The sequence below is a fragment of the Ranitomeya imitator genome, chromosome 6, assembly GCF_032444005.1.
Source record: "Ranitomeya imitator isolate aRanImi1 chromosome 6, aRanImi1.pri, whole genome shotgun sequence".
Classification (NCBI taxonomy): domain Eukaryota; kingdom Metazoa; phylum Chordata; class Amphibia; order Anura; family Dendrobatidae; genus Ranitomeya; species Ranitomeya imitator.
Genome location: NC_091287.1, coordinates 95,506,484 through 95,533,424, shown reverse-complemented (window position 1 = coordinate 95,533,424; position 26,941 = coordinate 95,506,484). Strand labels below are relative to the sequence as shown.

At 43.6% G+C, this 26,941-nt stretch overlaps 1 long non-coding RNA gene across 1 annotated transcript; it reads right to left on the bottom strand.

Moving 5' to 3' along the window:
- Nucleotides 1-1,549: 1,549 nt before the first annotated feature.
- LOC138642040 (uncharacterized) lies at nt 1,550-26,372 on the bottom strand. Its single transcript, XR_011313988.1, has 2 exons — nt 26,165-26,372; nt 1,550-4,561 (listed from the first exon to the last, which is right to left on the bottom strand). It is a non-coding gene; the product is annotated as an uncharacterized lncRNA (long non-coding RNA).
- Nucleotides 26,373-26,941: the final 569 nt, after the last annotated feature.

Sequence of the window (26,941 nt, the reverse complement as noted above, 5' to 3'; positions counted from 1 at the left end):
TTACCGGCTTTCAAGCTGTATAGCGCTGGAATAAATATTAATATATATACATATATGTGTCTACTGACATATATATATATATATATATATATATATATATATATAGACAGTATATATATATTTTCTTTTCTTTTTGGGACACATGGATCACTTCTATAGCGGTATGTTGGTTTTGCTAGCCTGCGAGAAAACCACGCAGTACGGATGCCATACGGATTACATACGGAGGATGCCATGCGCAAAAAACGCTGACACACCCTGCCTACGGAGGAGCTACGGACCACTTTTTTCGGGACTTTTCAGCGTATTACGGCCGTAATATACGGACCGTATTGTTTTACGCTGTGTGTGACGCCGGCCTAAGGCCTCATGCACAATCCCATATTTCTCCATTTTGCACCTGTCTGTCTGTTTGTATGTCTCCAGAGTATGTCTTCTAGAGGAGAATATATCTGTATATACTGAACACATAGAAACCTGTATGGCAGCAATGGAGACTGTACAGGTTTGTACTGGAGAGGCGAATGCAATACAACCTCACCCTTTTCTCCAATATGATTTTTTTTTTACTAAATTCTATTTTATACCAATGATATAAACAAACAAAAATAAAATAAAAGCTAATTTAAGCATTGGAAACCTATTCTGCAGCTCTGCACATGGAATGTATTAAATCATTATAAGGCCTCATTCAAACGTGCTGTGTAATGATGTGTTTTTATCAGTGTGTAATTTGCAGCCGTTTTTAGTCCATGTGTTCATTCTTATCATACCATCCATATTACTTGTATGAAAAAATAAATTCCCAAGCTTCTCCTACTTTCTAAACAGTAAAAAAAAAAAAAAAACACACTGCACTCAGATGACAAACGGATGGCATCTGAGTACTATCCTCTTTTTTTTTTACAGACCCATTCATTTGGAGTTAGATCAGCAAACTGGATAAAAATGGTGGCTTTATTTATTTTTCGACACAAAATATGTCCATAGACTATTAGGGTGGGTGCCTACAATCCAGAACTCATGCGGGTTAGGCGCTGCATATTTATGTAGTGTCAAAACCGCAGCGGCCAGATGTTACAGCATGGTGTATGGGATTTCACCTGTGGAGACTGACATGCAGCACGTTTTTCAAGACTGCAGGATGTCAATTTCCGATGTGGAGACTCAACAAAAGTTACATCTATAGAAATATATTGAATGCGGTAAATCCACTTGCGGACTTACCTGTGTTCAAAATAAGACAGCGCTTTGGACGCAGTAAAAATACTAGTTTGTACCCCAGGAGTGGGTGAAAAATGCAGAAGTGTGGTGACATGTTTCTGTTATACTTTTCCTCTGATTGTTCCACTCCTGGTTCTGTCTTACAAATACTGAGGTAAAAAACATACCAAATACTCCATGTGTGCACGTGGCCTAACTGGTACAAGATCTATATGTGAAAAAAATGGATTGAACATGTACGTGAAAAACAGACATCTGAATGAGGCCTATATTTATTCTAGTAAGTTCAGACCAAAACGTTCGAAATAAAGCGATGAATCGTGCCTCAGTGTCAACATTTTTTTTTTAATTTTCATTAGAGCAATGGCATTTCGGCATCCATCTTCACGGATGGAATGAACACCAATTATAAAATATTTGATCAGAAGTTTTTTTTTCTTTAAACATACAAAAGCAGCCCCTCCCTAACTACACGACTAGAAAACTACGAAAATATTCCAGTTCAAAGTGCACTTGAGGAGAGTGATTCTTTATAAAGGTTCTAAATCAGAACAAAATTAATCTGCTCAGCGACTCTTCAAAGCAGTAAATCCTTTTAGCCTTTATCAAAAAAGGCCCAAATTTTACATTAAGAAATAAATTTAAATGTTATCAGAATATAGAAAAAAAAGTTGTGATATAGAAATCTCCGCTATCTTTAAAAAAATAAATAATGGATCCTTCAATTATGAAATCTTTGACAATAGGCAAGTCGATATTTTTTCATGTTACAATCGTCTTGGGTTTCATGAAAAGCATTGGTGCTATTACTGTATCTTCACACATGACAAACTTGTTACAAACATTTCTATGCCTTTTCCATTCATTTTACTGGAGTTTGCAACAACAAAAAACACAGGGGGAGCTTATCATTTAAATTTGAAAACGTCTTATTTCCCAAACATTTTGTGACTTTTTTACTTTTTTGTACCAACTTATCACTTTTCTAAAAAAAACTTGATGAGGCTTAGCTAAACGGGGTGCAGGGACTGTCCACTGTGTGACAAATTGTACTGCAGAAAATCTATGGCAGATTTTATTTTCTGGCACACCAGCAGCTCAGGATGCACCAAGCTTAAAAGGGGTCTGCACCTCTGAATAAATTTGGTGCACCTGACGTCCGCGTGTTTTTGATGTCAACACGTGTATGTGAAATGCCAGTCTTGAAATTCTCCTCATTGTGATTGTTCCAAAATAATCATATTTAGGCCGGTTTCACACGTCCTGATATTTCCAGTACCTGTAAACACGGTACCGGAGACATCCGTGTCCATGTGGAACATCCGTGTGCTATCCGTGTGTCCGTGTGTACCATCCGTGTGGCATCCATGTGGCATCTGTGTAGTGAAGCAATTTGTTTCAATTTTAACCGCATGACTTTAAAAAAGCACACGGACAGCACATGGATGGCACATGGACGGAATCTGTGTGCGGTACGTGTTTACGCGGACCCATGATTTGTATGGGTCTGTGTGATCCTTGCAGCTGCACAAAACAGACATGTCAGCGTGTTTTGCACACGGACACACGGTTTGTGAAATCGTGCTGACTTCTGCATAGACCCATTCATTTGAATGGGTCTATGTGTGTCAGTGTCTCCGGTATGTGAGAAAACTGTCAGTACACGTACCGGAGGCACTGACGTGTGAAACCAGCCTTATAGTGATAGGACTAATTTTAAAGGTAGTGTCTTCTAGCTTCTGACCAAGGCAGTGGAGATAAGAATACACAGGGTTTTGTAGACCAGGAGTGAGGAACCTCAGGCCTGCAAGCCATTTACAGCCCTCGATGACCTTTTATCTGGACATTGGGCAGATTACCAGGCACCGCATTGATTGTGCCGGTGGGTATATTTGATGGCCGCGGGCCCATTAATTTCTTCTTGCTCTGTGATCATGATCACACAGTGTTCACTTCTGAACTCTGAGGCATGTGCAATGAAAGCATACGCCTTGACATCAGTGCCAGCGTCAAGATGTACATTATGGTTGGAGTTGGCGCACAATTTGTACGGCCCCAGAAGTGTGGTATAAATATCCAAATGGCCCTTCGCAGGAAAAAGATTCCCCACCCCCGTTGTAGACTCCAATGGAGGTGACCACATAAGTCTGTATATAGAGGTACAAAACAGTAGGTGGTTTTATAATCAGTAGTACTTGCAAAGTTGCTAATCTGTGTATTTTATAGGCATTTGGACAATAACTAGAAATACGTATGCTTAAGTTTTAGAAATTTTGTAACAAATTCTACACTTGTGAATATCCATTAACCTGACATGTTAATGCAGCTAAATGGCGACATAGAACAGAAGTAATGAAGCAGTATTGTCCTACACTACCTGTCACTCATCTGGTTTTGCAGATCTACTACTCCAAGTCAGCTCGGAATAGCAGTTCGGCAACAGCTGGAGAGATGCAGCTTGGAAGCCACTGTGATAAAGCTTCTCAAGTCACCAGAAATTAAAAAATAATTAGTGCTACATCTTAGCACCATGTATCAAGTACAGACCTTAATCTTCATCTTAGATTTGTTTCTCAAAAGTCCTTGCTTTTATAGAGATTTATCTTTTCATAGATAAATCTATTGTACAATTACATTTTATAAATGCAATTAACTTTCACGAACACCAACCTTTAGACAGAAAACTTTTTTTTTTGCCCTTTGACTATGAAACACACAATATGTCCTTGTTATATTGATGAACTAACTCCCGTACCAATAAGCATGGCATTAAACCACAGTGACACAATGCAAAGTGTTGATGCCAAGCGAATCACAAAAAAAGCAGAAATGGCCCTTCAGCAGCCTTTTGATGCAATATTTGATTGGTCTCTAGTTAGCATGATTCCTTAGACTTCATTGTCTCTCATCGTTTGAATGTGAAGATGGGTTCTCTTGAAAGAAATTTGAGCTATCTGGTAAAGTGGCACGAACTTTCCTCTTCTCCTTGAACCTTCCTGAGCGAGAAATCTTGAGGTTCCTCCTACCAGTGTTGGCAGCATGTGACTTATCCGACTTGGCGTCATTATTGAGTTCTGTTGCACTACTAGACATTGAGTTAGGGTGTTGATTTTCTCTAGACCCAGGGGAGGAACTTAGGGATCCACCGACTACTCCCCATGACCTGTCCTCAGAGTTTTCTGAAGTATAAACAGAAATCTCCTTAGGTTTTTTACGAACAGTCAGTGATTTCCACCAGTTGTTGGTGCTACTCTTTCCTGTAGCACTTTCTGCCATGATCAGTTTTATCCTTAGTCCAAGTTGACGTGAATATCCTCAGTTCTTCTTAACTCTCCTTCTGCAATATTGAGAAATATGGGGTTAGATACAGAAATGTTATATAAGTGAATAGGAAAGATTGTGTAAAGAATGGCTTTAAAGCAGGTCTATCACGAGACTTCATAATAAAAAATGACATACTGTATTTTAACATTTGTTAACATTAGGTTATGAAAAAGAAGTATTAAAACGCGTCAAGCAGGACAATACATTTGTTTTGGGACTTTCTCCTCAGACAAACACAAAGCTACTCTGCGACTTTGAATATATGAATTAGACTATTGCTGCAAACTTTAAAATATGAGGCACTTTCCGCATATTTTCATCAAAGTCTAAAAACCAATCTGCTAGCCTTGGCGGTGTATGAGCATCTTCATGCTAATTTGATATGATAGATGGTGCTTCCCACACAAGGATAATGTGCCTACCTCTACGCTGATCATGTACCCTATCCCCCCATTTGACCAAGTCTGATTTAAATTAGAATAAAGCATACCCGGATCCTGTTGCTCCCCATTTGAGATCTAAGCATAACGAAAGTGTTCCATATAAATAAGAATATAGGGTCCCATCTAAATAAGGCTGCCTTATTGCTGCCATATGGGCTGACACATTTTGATTAAAATGTGCACTAAGAACCTCATGTCTTTACCCGTGTAATAAAAACTAGGCAAACACCGGTTTGACCATGTTGTATCTAACGTGAATCAAGCCTCCCTGTATTCATTTTCGGAGTATGCACCCATCCTTAGTCAAACACTGCAAACAGTGGTCAGGCCGAAACAACATAATTTGTTGCAGGCCTTTCTAATCAGACAGCTGAGTAGGGCGTGCTGTGTAAATTCGCTGAAGGAACACGTAGATACAGACATGAACAGATACAAATTAGATTTTGGTTTCGCCTGTGCGTTTGGTTTACTTAGTTATTCGGAGTTGATTGAGCAAAGCAAAACAAGTTATTTGTGAGCATTTCTTAAGAAAAACCCTGTTATTGAAACTGTCTATTTATATATCGAATCAGTCTACAGTGGACTGTTTTCTACAGTGCCATACTGTTTTGTGAAGCTACATACATGAAGGCAATTGTTTGGCCAAGACTTGGCTCTCCTCAGAAACCACACCTAAGCGCCTTTATCAATGATCTGGAGACTTATGCGGGTCACTGCGAAGGGACCCACATCTATCAAACAATTATGCCATATGCTTCTATATGCCTTAAAAATGGGACAGCCCCTTTAAATTCATCAGAGCTAACTTATAACCATATTTCCTTGTGTTGTCCTCTACCATCAGACTGAGCCATTTTTTAGTTACACCTGTTTTACTATCATAATAGAGATTCAGGAAATTGCCTTTTGATGTGCCTGATAAAACTAATAGTACAATGGTGTTGGGGAACTTCATTTTCGAAGATATCCTTTATTAGTTTATTGCATTTATTCGATTGGATTTGATGATATTGAGAAAGGACAATATTTCCCTTTATGTGAATTATAGGAAGTAACTGATTGCAATATAATACGATGTGCTTGACATGATCACGTCCATTGTTTAATTATACATAGGGAGGGGGCACAATGCATGAAATGTTATCACGTTGTAAGCAGAAATGGTGACATGGTTTCTCGGTGGATCAAGTCTATAGGAAAGTTGCCACCAGTTCTTCTAATCACTGTGTCAAATTATTTCTCATTTTACTACTAAATCGTGCTACATGGTGGCTACTTTGTAGAGGCGCTTTAAACAGGGGCAATTTTATTATGATCACAAAGTGCAAACTTTATCATAAACTCTTCTGCCGAACCTAGTAGTCTCTTCTAGCTATGTCCCTGGAATGGACGCTGCATTAAAAATTCATAAATCAGAACCTGGCTATAAATGTTGCTAGAGATATTTCTAACAAATCTATTGCAAAACTGCACTAAATAATTAAGCACATGTAGTTTATAAATAAATAATAATAAAAATTATATTAAAGTCTTCTGAAGCAGCAGTTGATGTCATCACATGCCCGTGTCAACAGACATGGACAACTGGTACATGTCCTAAGGACTGGGGAAGATTGGAGTTTATTCCTATTCCAGAGAAGAGAGATGCTACCAACTGTGGAAACTATCAGACTATTGCGCTCATACCTTATGCCACAAAAAACTTCTGAAGATCCTACAAAGAAGGCTACAGCCTTACTTTGACAAAGAGCTGCCAGAAGAATAAGGATTCAGAAAAGGCAGAGGAACAAGAGGTGTACAGTAAGTGCTAATATTAGATGGATAATGGAAAAGGCCAAAGAATACAAGATCTATTTTGCTTCATCAACTACAGCAAAGCCTTTGACTGTGTTGATCACCAGAAACTTTGGAATACCATGAATGATATAGGTGTGCCAAACCATTTGTTTAGCCTCATTAGGAACTTTACATCGACCTAGAAGCAACAGTCCGAACGGAAGATGGCGACACAACATGGTTTAGAGTAGAGCGAGGCATCAGACAAGGCTGCAACCTGTCACCATTTCTGTTCAATTTATATGCAGAAGCTATTTTGAGGAAGGCTGAAATTTGATGGACGAATCATGAACAATCTAAAAATACACAGACGATGCAACATTGATTGCAACAAGCGTATATGGAATGAATTACTTAGTAAGTAGTGTAAAGAAGGAAAGCTCGAACAGGGGACTCCTACTCAATACAAAGAAGACAAAGATATTGACTACTGCCAGGTAGGACCGGGATACATTTGAGATGAACGACAACAAACTGGAAATTGTAAAGGACTTCAAACAACTCGGATCAATAATCACTCAGGATGCAGTGATGACACCAGAAGTCAATAGGAGAATAGCTATGGGCAAATCAACAATGCAGTCACTGGACAAGGTCTTCAAATTGAGGAACATTTCACTGGCAAAGAAGACACGGCTCTTACAAAGTCTGGTCTTTTGTGTAGTAACATAGAGGCGAAACTTGGATATTAAAGAAACAAGACAGAAGAAGAATCAGTACCTTCAAAATGTGGTGCTGGAGAAGGATGCTATCAGTACCATGGATGGCAAGAAGAACAAACAAATCAATCTTGAAATAAATCAAGCGAGACATTGTCACTGGAAGCAAGGATCACCAAGCTACGACTTCCCTACTTTGGCACAATCATATGGAAAGAGCAATCGCTGGAGAAGGACATCATGGTTGGAAGAATAGAAGAAACAAGGTGAAGATGTTCTGATACAATCAATATAACAGCACAGAAGACCCTGGTGGACCTACCTAGGCATGGACAAGATAATCTTCCTACACAGCGTTCATCCATCAAGTCACCATGGCCAGAGATTGAGCTGAAGCTCATTAAATAAAATAGTTTATAAAAGTCCTTTCTCTGATTTACATCAATAGGAAAAGCACCACAAAAACTCAAGGGGAAAGGGAATGCTGTAGTATTAATATGTATGATGTAACACAGGTAATTCATCCACCTAGCATTGCCTTTGTCAAGTGACCTGGCCCTGAATACACCTGTTCATTGCTTGCAGTGTAAACATTTTATCGTGCCAGGGATTTGGCATTACCATTACTTTCAGGGTTAAACATTTGGCAGACAATAGTCTTTACAGCAAACCAGCACTGCCCTAAGAATCCTGAAATCAGATGAGAGGCATCAGTCACATGTGTATACCTCTGCATGGCATCAAGTGTTACCTACAATATCTAGTGACCCATAGCATGCTTACTAAAATCGAACAGTGCTATGAAATATTACTAGTATCACAGTGAAACAGGTAGTTTTATCACAGGAGTAGTAGTCTCACATGGCTACCGAGTGTCAGCTCTTTAGCGCTTACTACTCTTCATCATCCTCACTTTATGAGACCCAGCCACATTCAGCTCATAGAATAAGAAAAGGGAAAATTATTTCTTGCGTTAGTCAATCACTTTTAAATCATATACAGTACATTTTCCAATATCCATACCCTACACAAGTATGTCCTGTAAATCAGATTTATGTGTCAGTACTTGGCATTCTGCTGTACAAGATCTTTTATTGGGCAATGATATAGAATAGATGTACTATAAAATAAGCTCTGCTCCACTATGTCATTACCCTATGGACACCATTATATCATTACAATGGACACCACTATGTCATTACACTATAGACACCACTATGTCCTTATATTATGGACAACAATATCTTATGACACTATGGGCACCACTATGTCCACACGCTATGGACACCATTCTGTCCTTACACTATAGACACATTACATCATTACACAATGGAAACCACTATGTCCTATCACTATGTACACCATTACAGTGGCTTTTGAAATTATTCATCCCCTTCGGCATTTTTTGTGTCTTGCTACCTCACAACCTGCAATGTTACTGTCTTTTTGAGGGTTTGCATCAGTTCATGTAAAGAACATGACTACAACTGAGAACATTTGGTTTTCTTTTTATTATGAAAGAAACATCTAATAGGACAAAATAACTGAAACTTTAAGTGTGCATAATTATTCACCCCGTAAAGTGAGTACTTTGTAGAGTCTCCTTTTGCAGCAATTACAGCTGCAAGACATCTATATATATAATTGTCTAAGGGTTTTTCGGTCTGTCTGTCTGTCTTTGTCTGTCTGTCTGTCTGTCCTGGAAATCCCGCCTCTCTGATTGGTCGAGGCCGCCAGGCCTTGACCAATCAGCAACGGGGACAGCATCGACGTAGAAATCCCGTGTCTCTGATTGGTCGGGGCCGCCAGGCCTCGACCAATCAGCGACCGGCACAGCGACGATGATGTCATAATGGTTGCCATGGCGACGATTATGTCATAAAGGTTGCCTCGACCAATCAGCGACGGGCACAGTCTGCCGCGAATTCTGGAATCATCATTGCCCATATACTACGGGGACATGCATATTCTAGAATACCCGATGCGTTAGAATCGGGCCACAATCTAGTTTTGGATAAGTGTCTATGAGCTTTCCATACCTTGCCAGTGGGATTTTTGCCCATTTATCAAGGCAAAACAGCTCCAGCTCTTTCAAATTAGATGGCTTCCTCTAGTGAACAACAATCTTCAAGTCTGGCCACAAATTCTCAATTGGGTTAAGGTCTGGGCTTTGACATTTACATGTTTCCCCTTAAACCACTTGAGTGTTACTTTAGCAGTATGCCTTGCATCATTGCCTTGATGGAAAGTGAACTTCCATACCAGTCTCAAATCACTGACAGAATGAAACAGCTTTTACTCAAGAATATTGCACCATTCATCTTCCCCTCAAGTCAGACCATTTTCCCTGTCTTTGATGCTGAAAAACATCCCCACAGCATGATGCTGCCACCACCTTGTTTCACTTTGAGGAGGCTGTTCTTGTTGGTGACGAGTTGTGTTGGTTTGATGCTAGACAAAGCGCTGACCATGGTGACCAAAAAGTTACATTTTGGTCTCATCTGACTACAGCACCTTGCTACACACATTTGGGGAGTGTCCTACTTGTCTTTTGGCAAACTCAAAAACTAGCTTTACAATTTTTGTGTGTAAGTAAAGGCTTTTTTCTGCCCACTTTTCAATAACGGCCACCTTATGAAGCTTATTGTAGTCGTATGGAGAGGTACTCTAGTCTCTGCTTAGGAACTCTGCAGCTCCTTCAGGGTCACCTTTGGTCTCTGTACTGCCTCTCTGATTAATGCCCTCCTTGACCAGGCTGAGAGTTTTGGTGAGCGACCCTCTCTTGACAGGTTTTGCTGTAGTACCATGTTCCTTCCATTTGATGATAATGGATTTGATGGTGCTCCGGGGGGATCATCAGAGATTGGGATATATTTTTGTAACCCAACCATCACTTCTCAACAACTTTGTTCCTGACTTGTTACATCTTGGTCTTCATGGTGTTTGGTTAGTGGTGCCTCTTGTTAATGGTGTTGCAGCCTCTGTGGCCTTTCAGAAAAGGTGTGTATATGCTGACAGACCATGTGACACTTAGATTGCACACAGGTGGACTTCCTTTTCATTAAGCATGTGATTTATGAAGGAAATTGCGTGCAATAAAATTTTGGGGGGGTTTCATAGCAAAAGGTGTGAATACAAATGCACATGCCAATTTTTAGTTACCATATATACTCGAGTATAAGCTGACCCGAGTATAAGCCGACCCCCCTAATTTTGCCACAAAAAACTGGGAAAACTTATTGACTCGAGTATAAGCCTAGGGTGGGAAATGCAGCAGCTACCGGTGAATTTCAAAAATAAAAATAGATGCTCCATACCTTTCATTATTGCCCCATAAGATGCTCCATATAAAGCTGTGCCACATATAATGCTCCATACTGTTCATTATTGCCCCATAAGATGCTCCATATAAAGCTGTGCCCCACATATAATGCTCTGCACCGTTCATTATTGCCCCATAGATGTACCATAGAAAGCTGTGCCATATAGTGCTCTGCACCGTTCATTATTGCCCCATAGCTGTGACATATAGTGCTCTGCACGTTCATTATTGCCCCATAGCTGTGCCATATAGTGCTCTGCACCGTTCATTATTGCCCCATAGCTGTGCCATATAGTGCTCTGCACCGTTCATTATTGTCCCATAGCTGCCATATAGTGCTCTGCACCGTTCATTATTGCCCCATAGATGCTCCGTATAAAGCTGTGCCATTGCTGCTGCTGCAATAAAAAAAAAATGCCATACTCACCTCTCTTGCTTGCAGCTCCTCAGCGTCCCATCTCGGCGTCTCTCCGCACTGACTGATCAAGCAGAGGGCGGCGCACACTATATGTGTCATCGTGCCCTCTGACCTTAACAGTCAGCGCAAGAGGACGCGAAGACAGAACGGCGCCCGGCGGGTGGAACGTGGACAGGTGAATATGTAATACATACCTGCTCCCGGCGTCCAGCTCCTGCCCCCGGACAGATGGTCTCCGGGTGCCGCAGCCTCTTCCTCTATCAGCGGTCACCATTACCGCTCATTAGAGAAATGAATATGCGGCTCCACCCCTATGGGAGTGGAGTCCATATTCATTACTTTAATAAGCGGTCCCACGTGACCGCTGAACAGGGGAAGAGCTGCAGCACCCGGAGACCGTGGGACTGCAGGGACAGCGCCAGGAGCCCCGGAAGCGGGTAAGTATGCCTCAGCGCCCTCTCCCCCTCACCCGCCAACCCTGCCGCCGACCATGACTCGGGTATAAGCCGAGAGGGGCACTTTCAGCCTGAAAATCTTGGCTTATACTCGAGTATATACGGTATTTGATTCCGTAAACTTTATTTATTCCTATATTTTTCTCACTTCACGAATTTATACTATTTAGTGTTGATGTATTACACACAAGTTGGATTACAAAATTATTTAAGCACTGGTTGTAATGTAACAAAATAGGTAAAAAGCCAAGGGGGCAAATATTTTCGCAAGCCATTGTATATCATTACTATGGACACTACTATGGCATTATATTATGGACACCATTATGTCACTACACTATGCGCACCCTTATATATTTACTGTTACGTTGTGACGGTCTTCGGTAAGGAAGGGGGACCTCAAACTGTCGTTGGAACTGGCAATCTAACTATCCCTGTCCCGGGGATACTCTTGAAGGTAGAGAGGCCCGAGTCTCTGTCCTTACTATTCCCCTGTTAAACCCTGATTCTTTCCCCTCCCCAATCCCATGAGGTATGGGACAGAAATGAAAGGTAGACAAAGACAAAACAGGGATAACAGAAACCAACAAACATACAAACACTCATGAAAAGTAGAGAGGTATATAGGGAAGGATAGGAATGTACCAACCATATGGGAATAAGCTTCGTTCCCACAATGAGTTTTAGCTGTTTGAGACTTTCTGCACATATTAAGCAGATTAGGTTACTTGAGTTTTTTCATTGTGTTTTTTTTACATGCATACATTTTTGGCACTGCATGTTTTGCCTCTAGTTCTTTTGTTTTTGATACCTCCTGGTGTTTGGCTTTGACAAAACGTTATTAATATAGTCATGTGCGCATTACATGCTTTTTATGTGTATTCGCTACAGAAATGTGATAAAAACGCATTCATTTTTTTTCTGTGGATTTTACACATCTGATGCAAGTTTATTAGAAAAATCTGCACTTAAAACTCAGCGTCCAAGAAATTGATACGTTGCGGATGTCAAACAAGCACCGCAGTTCAGATAGCGCTGAGTAAAATAAAGCACAGTGGGCAGAAGATTTTTACACCTCCCATCCACTTAGCTGGAACTGTAAGAAGCCGCGTTATTGAAGCAGCGAAAATATTCAGCATTAGAAACTCATCGTGGGCACACAGACTTAGAATATGTTCATGTGTAGCAGTATATCTGCAACATGTGGAATTTGCAACAAATTTGACATAAAGGCCTCCCTTTGCATGGCAAAGTATGAAATCCATGTGTCCTATATAAGGAATTGACATACGGTACTACACTTTTTTTGTGTAGAAATTTTCTGCAACTTGTTGTTGCTGAAATCTGCAAAGGAAATCTGCAGCAAATATGCAATGTGCAAACTTGCACTTAGGCCTTATTTACATGTACGTTTTTAAACACATACGTGAAAAAATGGTACCGGTGTCATCATTGTTTTGGATAAGTGTGTTAATAGTGTATGATTCTTGCGTCCATTTTTACCATTAGCGTACGGTCCGTTTGTCCGTTTTACCATCAGTGTATGGTCTGTGTGCCCGTTTTTACCAGCAGTGTACGGTCCATGTGTCCATTTTTACCATTGGTGTACTGTCCGTGTGTCTGTTTTTTCCATCAGTGTACGGCCAATGTACCCTTTTTTACCATCAGTGTAAGGTCCGTGTGTCCGTTTTACCATCCGTGTATGGTCCGTGTGTCCCTTTACCATCACTGTACGGTCTGTGTGCCCCTTTTTACCATCAGTGTACGGTCCGTGTGTCCGTTTTACCATCCGTGTATGGTCCGTGTGTCCTTTTACCATTACTATACGGTCTGTGTGCCCCTTTTTACCATCAGTGCATGGTCTGTGTGCCCGTTTTGCCATCAGTGTATGGTCCGTGTGTCCCTTTACCATCACTGTACGGTCTGTGTGCTCCTTTTTACCATCAGTGTACGGTCCGTGTGTCCGTTTTACCATCCGTGTATGGTCCGTGTGTCCTTTTACCATTACTATACGGTCTGTGTGCCCCTTTTTACCATCAGTGTACGGTCTGTGTGCCCGTTTTGCCATCAGTGTACGGTCTGTGTGCCCGTTTTGCCATCAGTGTACGGGCTGTGTGCCCGTTTTACCATTACTGTATGGTCCATGTACCCTTTTTTTACTATCTGTGTACAGTCCATTTATCCGTTTTTACATGCAGTGTACAGTCTATGTGTCTGTTTTTACCATCGGTGTACGGCCTGTGGGTCCATGCCGTCTGTATGCCCATGCGTTTTTATTACAACAGGGGAAATTTGCGAAAAACGAATGTAATCCACACATGATTTTATCTAGTTTTACCACAGCCAAGTGATAGGAAGTTTTCAAAGCAAGGCAGTTTTATTTAAAATATGACGCCCCAAAAGGAAAGAAACACTGCAGCGGGAAAGAGAGAGATAAAATGCATATTAGGCCGGTTTCACACGTCAGTGTCTCCGGTACGTGAGGTGACAGTTTCCTCACGTACCGGAGCCACTGACACACGTAGACACATTAAAATCAATGCATCTGTGCAGATGTCATTGATTTTTTGCGGACTGTCAGTGTTCGTGGGAGCGCATGGATTACACGGACCCATTAAAGTCAATGGGTCCGTGTAAAACACGTACCGCACACGGACATTGTCCATGTGCAGTCCGTGTGCCGTGCAGGAGACAGCGCTACTATAAGCGCTGTCCCCCCCACTGGTGCTGAAGCCGCCATTCATATCTTCTCTGCATCAGCGTTTGCTGTAGAGAAGATATGAATATTCCTTTTTTTTTTAAAGTTTCTCGCGTTTAAAATAAAGCTCCATGTCCCCACCCCCCTCCCACCCCCTGTGCGCCTGCCCGCTGTTCTTAAAATACTCACCCGGCTCGCTCCCTCGCTGGCGCTGCTTCCTGTCCTGGCCGCACCTTCTACTGTATGAGCGGTCATGTGGGGCCGCCGATTAGTCATGAATATGCGGCTCCACCTCCCATAGGGGTGGATCCGCATATTCATTACTGTAAATGAGCGGCCCCACGTGACCGCATACAGTAGAAGGTGCGGCCAGGATAGGAAGCAGCACCAGTCAGCGAGGGAGCCGGGTGAGTATTTTAAGAACAGCGGGCAGGCGCACAGGGGGTGGGAGGGGGGTGGGGACATGGACCTTTATTTTAAACACGAGAAACTTAAAAAAAAAAAGGAATATTCATATCTTCTCTACAGCAAACGCTGCTGCAGGGAAGATATGAATGGCGGCTTCAGCACCAGATGCTGGTGTGTGTGATACCCAGCACGGTGCGTGTGGTACCCAGTGGGCACATGGGCGGCACACGTCTGCCACTCATGTGCCACACTGATGTGCCACAGAAACGCACGGGCACACGGATAATTCCGGTACCGATTTTTCCGGTACCGGAATTATCTGGACGTGTGAGACTGCCCTTAGGCTACGTTCCATGCCGCAGAATTTCTACACCTATTTAAATTAGGCTATATGCTATTTTTTATTGCGTTTTTGTGCACGTTGTTTTTTATCATGCATTTTATTGCATTTTTGACCCTGCGTTTTTATCTCTTGTTGGTGTGTCGTGTTGTAAATAAAGCTGCTTTGTTTTTGATACTTCCTGAAATTTGGCTTTGACAACATTTTATTGATATAGTTATGTGCAGATAACATGCATTTTGATATGTTTCTGCCAAAGAAACGTACTAAAAACTTATGTGCATTTTTTTCCTTGGGAAAATCCACACATAAAACTCAGCATACTCACAAGAGAAATGGACATGTTGTGGATTTCAACAACGCACTGCAGGTCAGTCTACGTAACAAATAAAGTAGCACAATGAGCAGGAGTTCTCCATAAATCTCATACACTTTGCTGGAACTGTAAAACGCCGCATTTTTGATGCATCAAAAATATACTGCATCAGAAACGCAACAAAATCTCGTCGTGGGAACGTAGCCTTAAAAATGCACTGAAAAACAGAAATAACCCAATGCTGGTTGGTGCAGAAATGCTGCAACATCAGAAACGCTCCTAAGGGCTCCTTTTCACTTGCGAGACATACGTCCGAGTCTCGCAGGTTAAAATCCTCCTCTGGCGCCGGCACTTGGGAGCGGAGCGTCGGCACCAGAGGAGGGTTTTAACCTGTGAGACTCGGACGTATGTCTCGCAAGTGAGAAAGAGCCCTAATACTTATTATGAAAACTTGGTTTCTGTTGCAGATTGTCTGCAGTATCTCTGCACCAATTAGCTACATAAGGTTCCTTTAATTTTCACTGCATTTTTTTTACATGCATTTTTATTGTGGTTTTATTTTTTCAGCTGTGACTTTTTGTCTCTTTTTGGTATGTCACTTTTTAAATAAACTGCTTTACTTTGAAAATCTCCTGTTATATTGCAACGTTTGAAAATCCAGAATATGGAAAATCTGCAATAAATCTAAGGTAAATATTGCCTTAAGTTTATATAAAAATTGGCTAAAAGTTTTAATTAATTCATAGAGCAGATAATATTAGGAATAATGTATGTGCATTTAGTTCCCTCCTACTATACACCAGGGAAATCTCCCAAGCCCATGGAGCAATTTTTTTGGCCTGGTGTACGTCAAGTGGTCAGAGTACCACAGTCTGGACTGTATTGAGTAATTTTTGTTTATCTGCATATATGGGAAGCACGGTGGCTCAGTGGTTAGCACTGCAGCGCTGGAGTCTTGGGTTCAAATCCCACCAAGGACAACATCTGCAAGGAGTCTGTATGTTCTCCCCATGTTTGCGTGGGTTTCCTCCGGGTTCTCACACTCCAAAGACATACTGACATGGAATTTAGATTGTGAGCCCCATCGAGGACAGAGATGATAATGTGTGCAACCTGTAAAGCGCTGCAGAATATCTTGGCGCTATATAAATAGATTATTATTATATAGGACAATTTCTCTTTGAACACAATTGACAAGGGGAAGTTGAAGGACAGCTCTAATCAGGGATTACCTTTCATGCAGTTACCTGCTACAGCCAGTTAGCAATCATTTCATTGTCAAGGTGAATTATCCCAAGCTGTCAGCCAAAAATGACCTGCAAGTAAATTACTGCACACTATTTCTGTCTCATAAACAGCCAGAGGCAGATAAAGTCATAGCATACTGCTGACTATGGAACGGATTATTAACTGGTAAGGTCCTAATGTGTTTCGTCACAAGGCACGTTTTGAAAATGTTTTACCAGGACACAAAAGCAAATATTTTATATTGTATACCCCAAATGTGTATTTTTGTTGTTTTAAAATGCAGCATCTTACAATTCCAGTAAAGATTCTTCTGAGTTTCTCCAGTCACCTTCCATGACAGGAGAGGAGGAGTCAGCTGGGATCAAATGCCTCTGAAGGTGCTTACAACAGATGTGAGCCAGAGAGGTTGGGGCGCCATAATAAAAGGTTCCCACTTCCAGGGGTTGTGGCCCCCAAGCATCAGGTCCAGATCCTCAAATCTGAGAGAACTGAAAACAGTGGAGGAGGCGCTAAAAGCTGCATCTGTCCTCATCCAGGGTCACCATGTACGGATAATGTCCGACAACACAACTACAGTGGCCTACCTCCGACACCAGGGAGGCACGAAATACACCAGCCTAAAATCAAACACTGCAAGGATTTTATCCTGGGGAGAAAGACATCTCCTGCCCATCTCGGCAGTACACATAAAGGGGTCAGACAATGCCCAGGTGGACTTCCTAAGCAGGAGAGATTTCCATCCTGGAGAATGGTCCTTGAACCAAGAAGTGTTCCTATCCCTAGTCCGGAGATGGGGAAGTCCCAATGTGGATCTGTTTGCCAACAGTCACAACACAAAGTCAAGAACTTTCTTCTCCCTCAACCGATCAGGCGGGGCTCAGGAACTGGACGCCATCTCCATCCTTGGAAGTTTGCTCTGGCATACGCCTTTCCACCAATTCCCATGTTGCCAAGAACGTTACAGAAGATCCGGGCTGATCGAGTCACAACAATTCTGGTAGCACCGATGTGGCCAGGAAGAAGCTGGTACGGCGTACTAACAGACATGTCTCTGGAAGGCCCGATATTTCTACCTCAGATAGTAGCCCTTCTTCAGCAGGGACCACTACTACACCCAGACATACACAGGCTGAAACTAGCAGCCTGGTTACTGAGAGCTAGAGGTCTCTCAGATGACGTCATTCAAACCCTACAAAAAAGTAGGAAACCTATAACTAATGCCAGCGTCGGACTGGAGTACCTTGGGCCCACCAGAGAAAAATCATTCTTGGGGCCCACCATGCCGTTTAAAAATACCACACAGGATATATCCTATATACCACCCCACACAGGAGAGCTGACAGATCCTCTATATACCACACCACACAGGAGAGCTGACAGATCCTCTATATACTACACCACACGGGAGAGCTGACAGATCCTCTATATACTACACCACACGGGAGAGCTGACAGATCCCCTATATACTACACCACACGGGAGAGCTGACAGATCCTCTATATACTACACCACACGGGAGAGCTGACAGATCCTCTATATACCACACCACACAGGAGAGCTGACAGATCCTCTATATACTACACCACACAGGAGAGCTGACAGATCCTCTATATACTACACCACACAGGAGAGCTGACAGATCCTCTATATACTACACCACACAGGAGAGCTGACAGATCCTCTATATACTACACCACACAGGAGAGCTGACAGATCCTCTATATACTACACCACCCGGGAGAGCTGACAGATCCCCTATATACTACACTACACGGGAGAGCTGACAGATCCCCTATATACTACACCACACAGGAGAGCTGACAGATCCTCTATATACTACACCACACAGGAGAGCTGACAGATCCCCTATATACTACACCACACAGGAGAGCCGACAGATCCTCTATATACTACACCACACGGGAGAGCTGACAGATCCTCTATATACTACACTACACGGGAGAGCCGACAGATCCTCTATATACTACACTACACGGGAGAGCCGACAGATCCTCTATATACTACACCACACGGGAGAGCCGACAGATCCTCCATATACTACACCACACAGGAGAGCTGACAGATCCTCTATATACTACACCACACGGGAGAGCTGACAGATATATATATACATACATCTCTATTTACTACACCACACAGGAGAGCAGTAATGTAGGTCCAGTGTGTGTAGTAAAATACTTACCGGTGGCCATATTTCAGACAGAAGCAACGACACAGCGGCAGAAGACGGCGACTGCTGCGTATTTTATTACGCACAGGGAAGCTCTCTGTTGGGGGCGAGACATTGTTTTTATTAGTATGATTTTGGTATAGATGTGATTTTTTTCATCACTTGTTATAGCTTTTTTTGTGGAATTGTGGCGACCCGAAAAAAGGACATTTGGCGTTCTTGAGTTGTTTCTGTTTACGGTGTTTACTGATCGAGTTAATTGTTTTTATATTTTGATAGATCGGACGTTTCTGAACCCAGCAATGCCAAATATGTGTTGTTTTTTTATTTTTTAAATATATTTATTTTCAATTGACTAAAAAGGGGTGATTTGAACTTTTAGGAATTTTTTAAATTTTGTTTTTACCTTTCACTGGTACAGATAGCCCCCTTAGAGGACATGAGGATGCGATCATCCAATCGCATGTGCCATTAAATACAGTGATGCCACAGCATCACTGCAGATAGCAGAAATCACAGTCTCCTTTAAAGCTCGGCTACAGGAAGAAGACCCCTGGCTGTCATTACAACCCATCAGCGACCCACGATCACATCATGGGCGCCAATGGGTGAGAGAATGATGCGCACGCATGTTGGCATGTGTTATATGCTGCTGTCAGAGATTGACACTGGCATTTAACACGCGCCATACATGTAAGGCTGATGTCGTAAAGGTGTTACCTGAGGACCCCCTTCACCACTGTGTCACCCAATATCCTGTGGGCTCCCTCCCCCACTGTCACCTCTATTTTCCTGTGGGCTCCCTTCACCACTGTGTCACCCAATATCCTGTGGGCCCCCTCCCCCACTGTGCTACCTCTATTTTCCTGTGGGCCCCCTCCCCCAGTGTGTCACCTCTATTTTCCCGTGGGCTCCCTCCCCCACTGTGTCACCTCTATTTTCCTGTGGGCCCCCTCCCCCACTGTCACCTCTAGTTTCCTGTGGGCCCCCTCCCCCACTGTCACCTCTATTTTCCTGTGGGCCCCCTCCCCCACTGTGTCACCTCTATTTTCCTGTGGGCCCCCTCCCCCACTGTCACCTCTATTTTCCTGTGGGCCCCCTCCCCCACTGTGTCACCTCTATTTTCCTGTGGGCCCCCTCCCCCACTGTCACCTCTATTTTCCTGTGGGCCCCCTCCCCCACTGTGTCACCTCTATTTTCCCGTGGGCCCCCTTCACCACTGTGTCACCCAATATCCTGTGGGCCCCCTCCCCCACTGTGCTACCTCTATTTTCCTGTGGGCCCCCTCCCCCACTGTGTCACCTCTATTTTCCCGTGGGCCCCCTTCACCACTGTGTCACCCAATATCCTGTGGGCCCCCTCCCCCACTGTGCTACCTCTATTTTCCTGTGGGCCCCCTCCCCCACTGTCACCTCTATTTTCCTGTGGGCCCCCTCCCCCACTGTGCTACCTCTATTTTCCTGTGGGCCCCCTCCCCCACTGTGTCACCTCTATTTTCCTGTGTGTCCCCTCCCCCACTGTGCTACCTCTATTTTCCTGTGGGCCCCCTCCCCCACTGTGCTACCTCTATTTTCCTGTGGGCCCCCTCCCCCACTGTCACCTCTTTTCCTGTGGGCCCCCTCCCCCACTGTGCTACTTCTATTTTCCTGTGGGCCCCCTCCCCCACTGTCACCTCTTTTCCTGTGGGCCCCCTCCCCCACTGTGCTACTTCTATTTTCCTGTGGGCCCCCTCTCCCACTGTCACCTCTTTTCCTGTGTGTCCCCTCCCCCACTGTGCTACCTCTATTTTCCTGTGGGCCCCCTCCCCCACTGTCACCTCTTTTCCTGTGGGCCCCCTCCCCCACTGTGCTACCTCTATTTTCCTGTGGGCCCCCTCCCCCACTGTGCTACCTCTATTTTCCTGTGTGTCCCCTCCCCCACGGGGCTACCTCTATTTTCCTGTGGGCCCCCTCCCCCACTGTCACCTCTTTTCCTGTGGGCCCCCTCCCCCACTGTGCTACCTCTATTTTCCTGTGGGCCCCCTCCCCCACTGTGCTACCTCTATTTTCCTGTGGGCCCCCTCCCCCACTGTCACCTCTTTTCCTGTGTGTCCCCTCCCCCACTGTGCTACCTCTATTTTCCTGTGGGCCCCCTCCCCCACTGTCACCTCTTTTCCTGTGGGCCCCCTCCCCCACTGTGCTACCTCTATTTTCCTGTGGGCCCCCTCTCCCACTGTCACCTCTTTTCCTGTGTGTCCCCTCCCCCACTGTGCTACCTCTATTTTCCTGTGGGCCCCCTCCCCCACTGTCACCTCTTTTCCTGTGTGTCCCCTCCCCCACTGTGCTACCTCTATTTTCCTGTGGGCCCCCTCCCCCACTATGTCACCTCTGATTTCCTATGGGCCTAGTCAGAGAGGGAAAGGGGAGCCACAGTAAAATAGAGGTGGATGACACAATAGGGGAGGGGACCCACAAGAAAATTAGAATATCACTGTGGGCCCCCTCCCCTATGTCACCTTTAGGATGAATGGGACCCCCTCCCCTAACTGCCTCTGTGCAGGCATCATAGACTTATTTACTTACAGTCACAGTGACTCTGACTGCAGCCATCAGACTCCTTCTGCTCCACTGCTGCTTGGGTAGGACTGCTGACCAATCACAGCACAGCTCCTTGCCTGAGCTGTGCTGTGAGCTCACACAAAGAAAACTAACGCTGATTGGCTGAATTGCAGCTAATCAGCGTTTACACTGCTGCCCAGGGCTTTGTGGATTGTGGAAGAGGAGCAGAGATCATACCCAGCACAGGAAACAGGTGACTGCCGGTCAGCTGCTGTGTGCAGCTGTGCATGTCTGCTCTCAGCCTCACAGTCAGAGTCAGCTGTTCCTCTGACTGTGCTGGCTGAAGTGAGCGTCGGCACTCTGCACACACAGCTCTCCTGGCAGAGTAATGGCAGCGGCAGCAGGTGATGTGAAGGAGCTGCTCCTGCACTTCCCATCACCTGTGCAGTCTGCCAGCTGTGCCGTCTATACAATAAAGTGCGCACTGCTGTGCGCAAGCTATGAGCATGCAGGGCAGGCACAAATGAAGGAGGCAGGAGATGGGGGGCGGGGCCCACCGGAGGATTCTCCGGTGTCCCGGTGCCCCAGTCCGACCCTGACTAATGCCATCTATGGCAAGGTTTGGAAAAAAAATTCATCCTGGTGTGCCCCAAACATACCTGATCCATTTCATCTCAACATCGCTCAAATATTACAATTTCTCCAAAAGGGATTGGAGTTAGGGCTCTCACCTAGCACCTTAAAAGTTCAGGTGTCGGCACTAGGTTCATTTTTTTCATCAGGATTTAGCAGGCCACCGTTGGGTTAAATGTTTCATGACATCTGCGGCTAGGATTCATCCTAGGCTCCAGGTCCAGACCCCTCCTTGGGATTTCAACCTTGTACTAAATAGTCTGACCAGAGACCCCTTTGAGCCCTTATCAGACATCAGCTTAAAAATCCCGACCCTCAAGACTGTCTTCCTAGTAGCAATCACTACGGCTAGGCGTATAGGAGAGTTACAGGCTTTATCAATACAGGAGCCATACCTAACCATAACCATGGATAGCATAATCCTTAAGCTAGACCCTTCCTTTATACCTAAGGTGGTCTTGGACTTCCACAGAAGTCAGGATATCATTCTACCCTCATTCTGTCCAAATCCCTCTAATCCGAAGGAAGAAACCTTTCACACCCTGGATGTCCGCAGGGTGGTCCTCTTCTACCTCCAACAAACGAAGGGTTGGAGGATAGACCAAAACCTTTTCGTCCAGTGGTCAGGATGGAATAAAGGCAAGAAAGCGGCTAAAAGTACGATCGCTAACTGGATCAAACAGGCCATTTGTCTTGCATACTCATCCCAGAAGCTTGCACCCCCGGCATCGCTAAAAGTTCACTCCACCCATTCAGTCTCGACGTCCTGGGTAGAGAGAGGGAACGCATCGTCTGAGCAGATATGCAGAGCTGCCACCTGGTCGTCAATCCATACTTTCACCAGGCATTACAGGCTAAATTTCGATAGGGACCTATCGTTTGGCAGACGTGTTCTGCAGGCAGTTGTCCCTCCCTAAAGAAATTAGCTGTTGGTATCACTCCGATACTGCTGTCGTGGAAGGTGACTGGAGAAAATAGAATTAGACTTACCGGTAATTCGGTTTCTAGGAACCTTCCACAACAGCACTAATTTCCCTCCCTATCTGATATTCTTATTGTATGATTCCTGCACTAAGTGGTAACTATACATGCTACTGTGTCCAGAAAAAACACTGGTGGTTGCAGGAAGGGGAGGGTATTTAACCTCTCTGTTTCCTGTCCCCTATTAGGGCGGGGTGACATCCTCCGATACTGCGATACTGCTGTCGTGGAAGGTTCCTAGAAACCGAATTAGCGGTAAGTCTAATACTATTTTTTAACCAAAAAGCACAGTGGGCATGAGATTTCTATAAATCCAATCCACTTTGCTAGAACTGTAAGACACAGAGTTTTCAACCCAGTGAAAATACGCAACATCAAAAAATCATCATGGGAATACAGCCTAAGGCCATGTTCAGTATTTTGGTCAGTATTTTGCATAATTTTTACATCAGTATTTGTAAGCCAAAACCAAGAGTGGAACAATCTGAGGAAAAGTATAATAGAAACACGTCATCACTTCTGTATTTATCACCCACTCCTGGTTTTAGCTTACAAATACAGATGTAAAATGCTGATCAAATACTGAATGTGTGAACATGGCCTTTGAGGAGCACTCAACATTTCACATAGATCCTCTCTCAGGCCTGTCCCACACGTCCAGATAATTCCGCTAACGGAAAAATCGGTACCATAGTTATCCGTGTCCGGGTCCACCGTCCCCCTATGGGAGGTGGAGCCGCATATTCTTCACTGTAATGTGTGGCACCACGTGACCGCTCATACAGGACAAGCAGCGACGCTGAGAGGAAGCATCGAGGTAGCTGGGTAAGTATTTTAATGTCAGCGGGCGGGCGCACAGGGGGTGGGAGGGGGTAGATTACCGGGAACTTTATTTTAACAACAAAAAAAATAAAAAAACAATGATTTTTCATTTCTTCTCTCCAGCAAACCTGCTGGGAAGAAGGAATGAATTCCGGATTCAGCACCCAAAGCAGGGGACAGCTCTTAACTCTAGCGCTGTCTCCTGCACAGTGCGTGTGGTATCCAGTCGGCACACAGACGGCACTCGGACAGCATCCGTGTGCGGTACGTGTTTACATGGACCCATAGACTTTAATGGGTCCGTGTGATACGTGCCCCCCCACAAACACTGACATGTCTCCGTGTTTTTCAAACAGACACACTGTCTGTGAAAACCCGCTGACATGTGCAGGAGACACATTGATTTTAATGTGTCTACGTGAGTCAGTGTCTCCGGTACGTGAGGAAACTGTCACCTCACGTACCGGAGCCACTGAATGTGAAACCGGCCTCATTCACAAGCTATGATGTCCAGAATAGTATGTGTGATCTTGATCCGTGTACTTGGATAAAAAATGGACATGTCTGTGCTCGTTTTTTTTTTGCCAGTACGCACACTCTAAAAATACATACTTGTGAAAAGTCCCATAGACCATAATGGGTGTGCCTTCTACCCGTGAATAACTCGTCCTTGAGAAACAGATACTCGAAAAACAGATGTCTGAATGAGGCCTTAAGCTAAGTTTTTGCCCAGAGCTTTGGCCACTTAACAACATAAGGCTTGTTGGTAGCGAAATCACAGTTAAGATATATATATATATCAAGGAAAATGATATACAGTACATATATGTCAAGGACACCTTGACGGAAACCCGTGGAACACCATTATAGTCAATGCAGTCCATTGGGTGCCTCCTGGTGTCCATCGTGTGACAGATCCACCATTACCATCAGGTTCATTATTCTGCTCCTATTACAAGGAAGGACAATGGAAAATGACAAATGCAGATGTAAACTGAGTCTCTCTGATGATTTCCTAGATTGGATGCAATTGTAATCAGTCTTATTCAGCGTCTGGATGTAAACATGAATGTTTCCAGTTACTGACAAGTAATGGAGACCTTGAATATGGTGAGTTAATGAAAGTCAGAGCATATTAGAATGTTGCATAACTTTTCCTCATACAATGACTTCACTTTATTTACACAAAACCGAAGGATCAGATAAAATTTTTATCACACAGCTAAATGAAGCCAACGCTTCTAAAAAGAATACGTAGTATAGCCATAGACTGGCTTAGAGAAACCTTTACTATTTGCATGCGTGTGTGTACCCAGGGAAATATTCACATATTATTCTGCACAATGCATGTTTCCTATTTCCTCTCATAATTGTAGCCTTTTATAAATTTGGTTGTGGTACTACATTTTTACCATCTGGTCATACATGGTATTTAGAAGAAAGCTCAGCATTTGTAAACAGTGAATTAAAAGGGGAAATCCATCTATCTTGTGACTCTTCATGGTTGGGGTCTGTGAGTTTGAGGCTCCTTGTGGGGGTTTCCTCAAGTACTTAAACGTCATTCCAGGTGGTTTCACACATAATGCTTTTCTGTGCCAAGGCTATAAGTGGATTCAAAGTTACAGGAAACAAAGAAATAACTTGTACGCCTCCCTTTCGCTGAATAACCTTCTGGTTTTGGCTTGAAAAAAGTGCATAAAAAACTACTGTGTTTAAAAAAAAAATCCACTGTGCATGGAACTAGATTTATAGATTTGCAACACTGGAAAACTCTAACAAACCACACAAAATGAAGAGTAAGTGTTTTCAATGGTCCTCCAGTATATTAGCCCAGAGACAGCCATCACTGCAATGCAAGGGGTTCAAGCGTTCATCAAAGGGTCATGTCCACCTCTAGAATCAGTGCTCACAGACACCCCAAGAAATGATCATTGCAGCTATATACAGTATATCTAGGAGATATATATGGGAATTACCTTCTAACATGCAAAAATGAATTTTTTAGAAGTCCCCTGGAGACAGATGTTATCAGCTTTCACGCTTTTTTCTATTTTGAGCAGTCAACTCAACATCAAACATATTTCTGCTACATATAATCAAAGTTAACAATAAATAGTTAATAATAAATTAGCCATCTAAACTCAAGTACCCAGAACTTTACTTCTAATATATCCTAATTCTGAAAAACATCCCGAATGTAGGCGTTCTAGCATCCAGTATGGAGGACTTATACACTGGATACACAATATCTCATCACTTCTACTGTTCTGGGTGCCATAGCCGCAGGGTCCCAGGAGGCCAGTGCTCACCTGTAAGCAGCACCTCTGTGTTTTCTTACGAATCTCACAGGAGCAGGGAAGGAAAACAGCAACAAGGAGAGCAGGTGTCCAGCACAGTGCCAGCTATAGACCCTTGGTCAGGGCGGCAGGTGACATTCAGGTGTCTTTGGGACTCATAGTCCTCAGTAGATCCAGGTGGAGAGACGTAGCAATCCCAGCACTGAACAGCGAGTAATGTGCAGGAGGCTGTGGGTTTGTACAGGTAGCACAGGTAGGAGGTGCCAGTCACACGTCACTGCAGACAACCCTGCACCTGTTAACCTCACTCCAACACAGGACATAATGAAAGGAATGTCAGTTCCATACAGCAGAAGGGATGATGCCTACTGAGCATAATGACCAGACAATATAAATATTCCTAAACAATTACTTGGGTTCTCGGATTACCATCCCATCATATTTACAGATTACACCTTGAATATATATATTCAAGGTGTATAAGGTATGTATGCGATAATGTGCATTTATAGGATATGACACAACAAAATAAAATCAAACTCTAGAAGTCTTCTAGATAGACTTGTGCACTACTATGACCCACAGTTGAGATTTCTTATGAAAATTTGTTGAAGATTGCTAAAAAATAAGAGGCTGCAGTGTCATGCCCCTTCCTTTCTTGAAGATCTGTTATTGAAAATTCCCATTCACAAACAGTAGATGAGTGAATCGATTTGATCTAAATTGAATTTGTGTTGGATTTTTTAATAATTTTCCGAACCCAGCGAACTCAAATAAATTGCAGTTTGA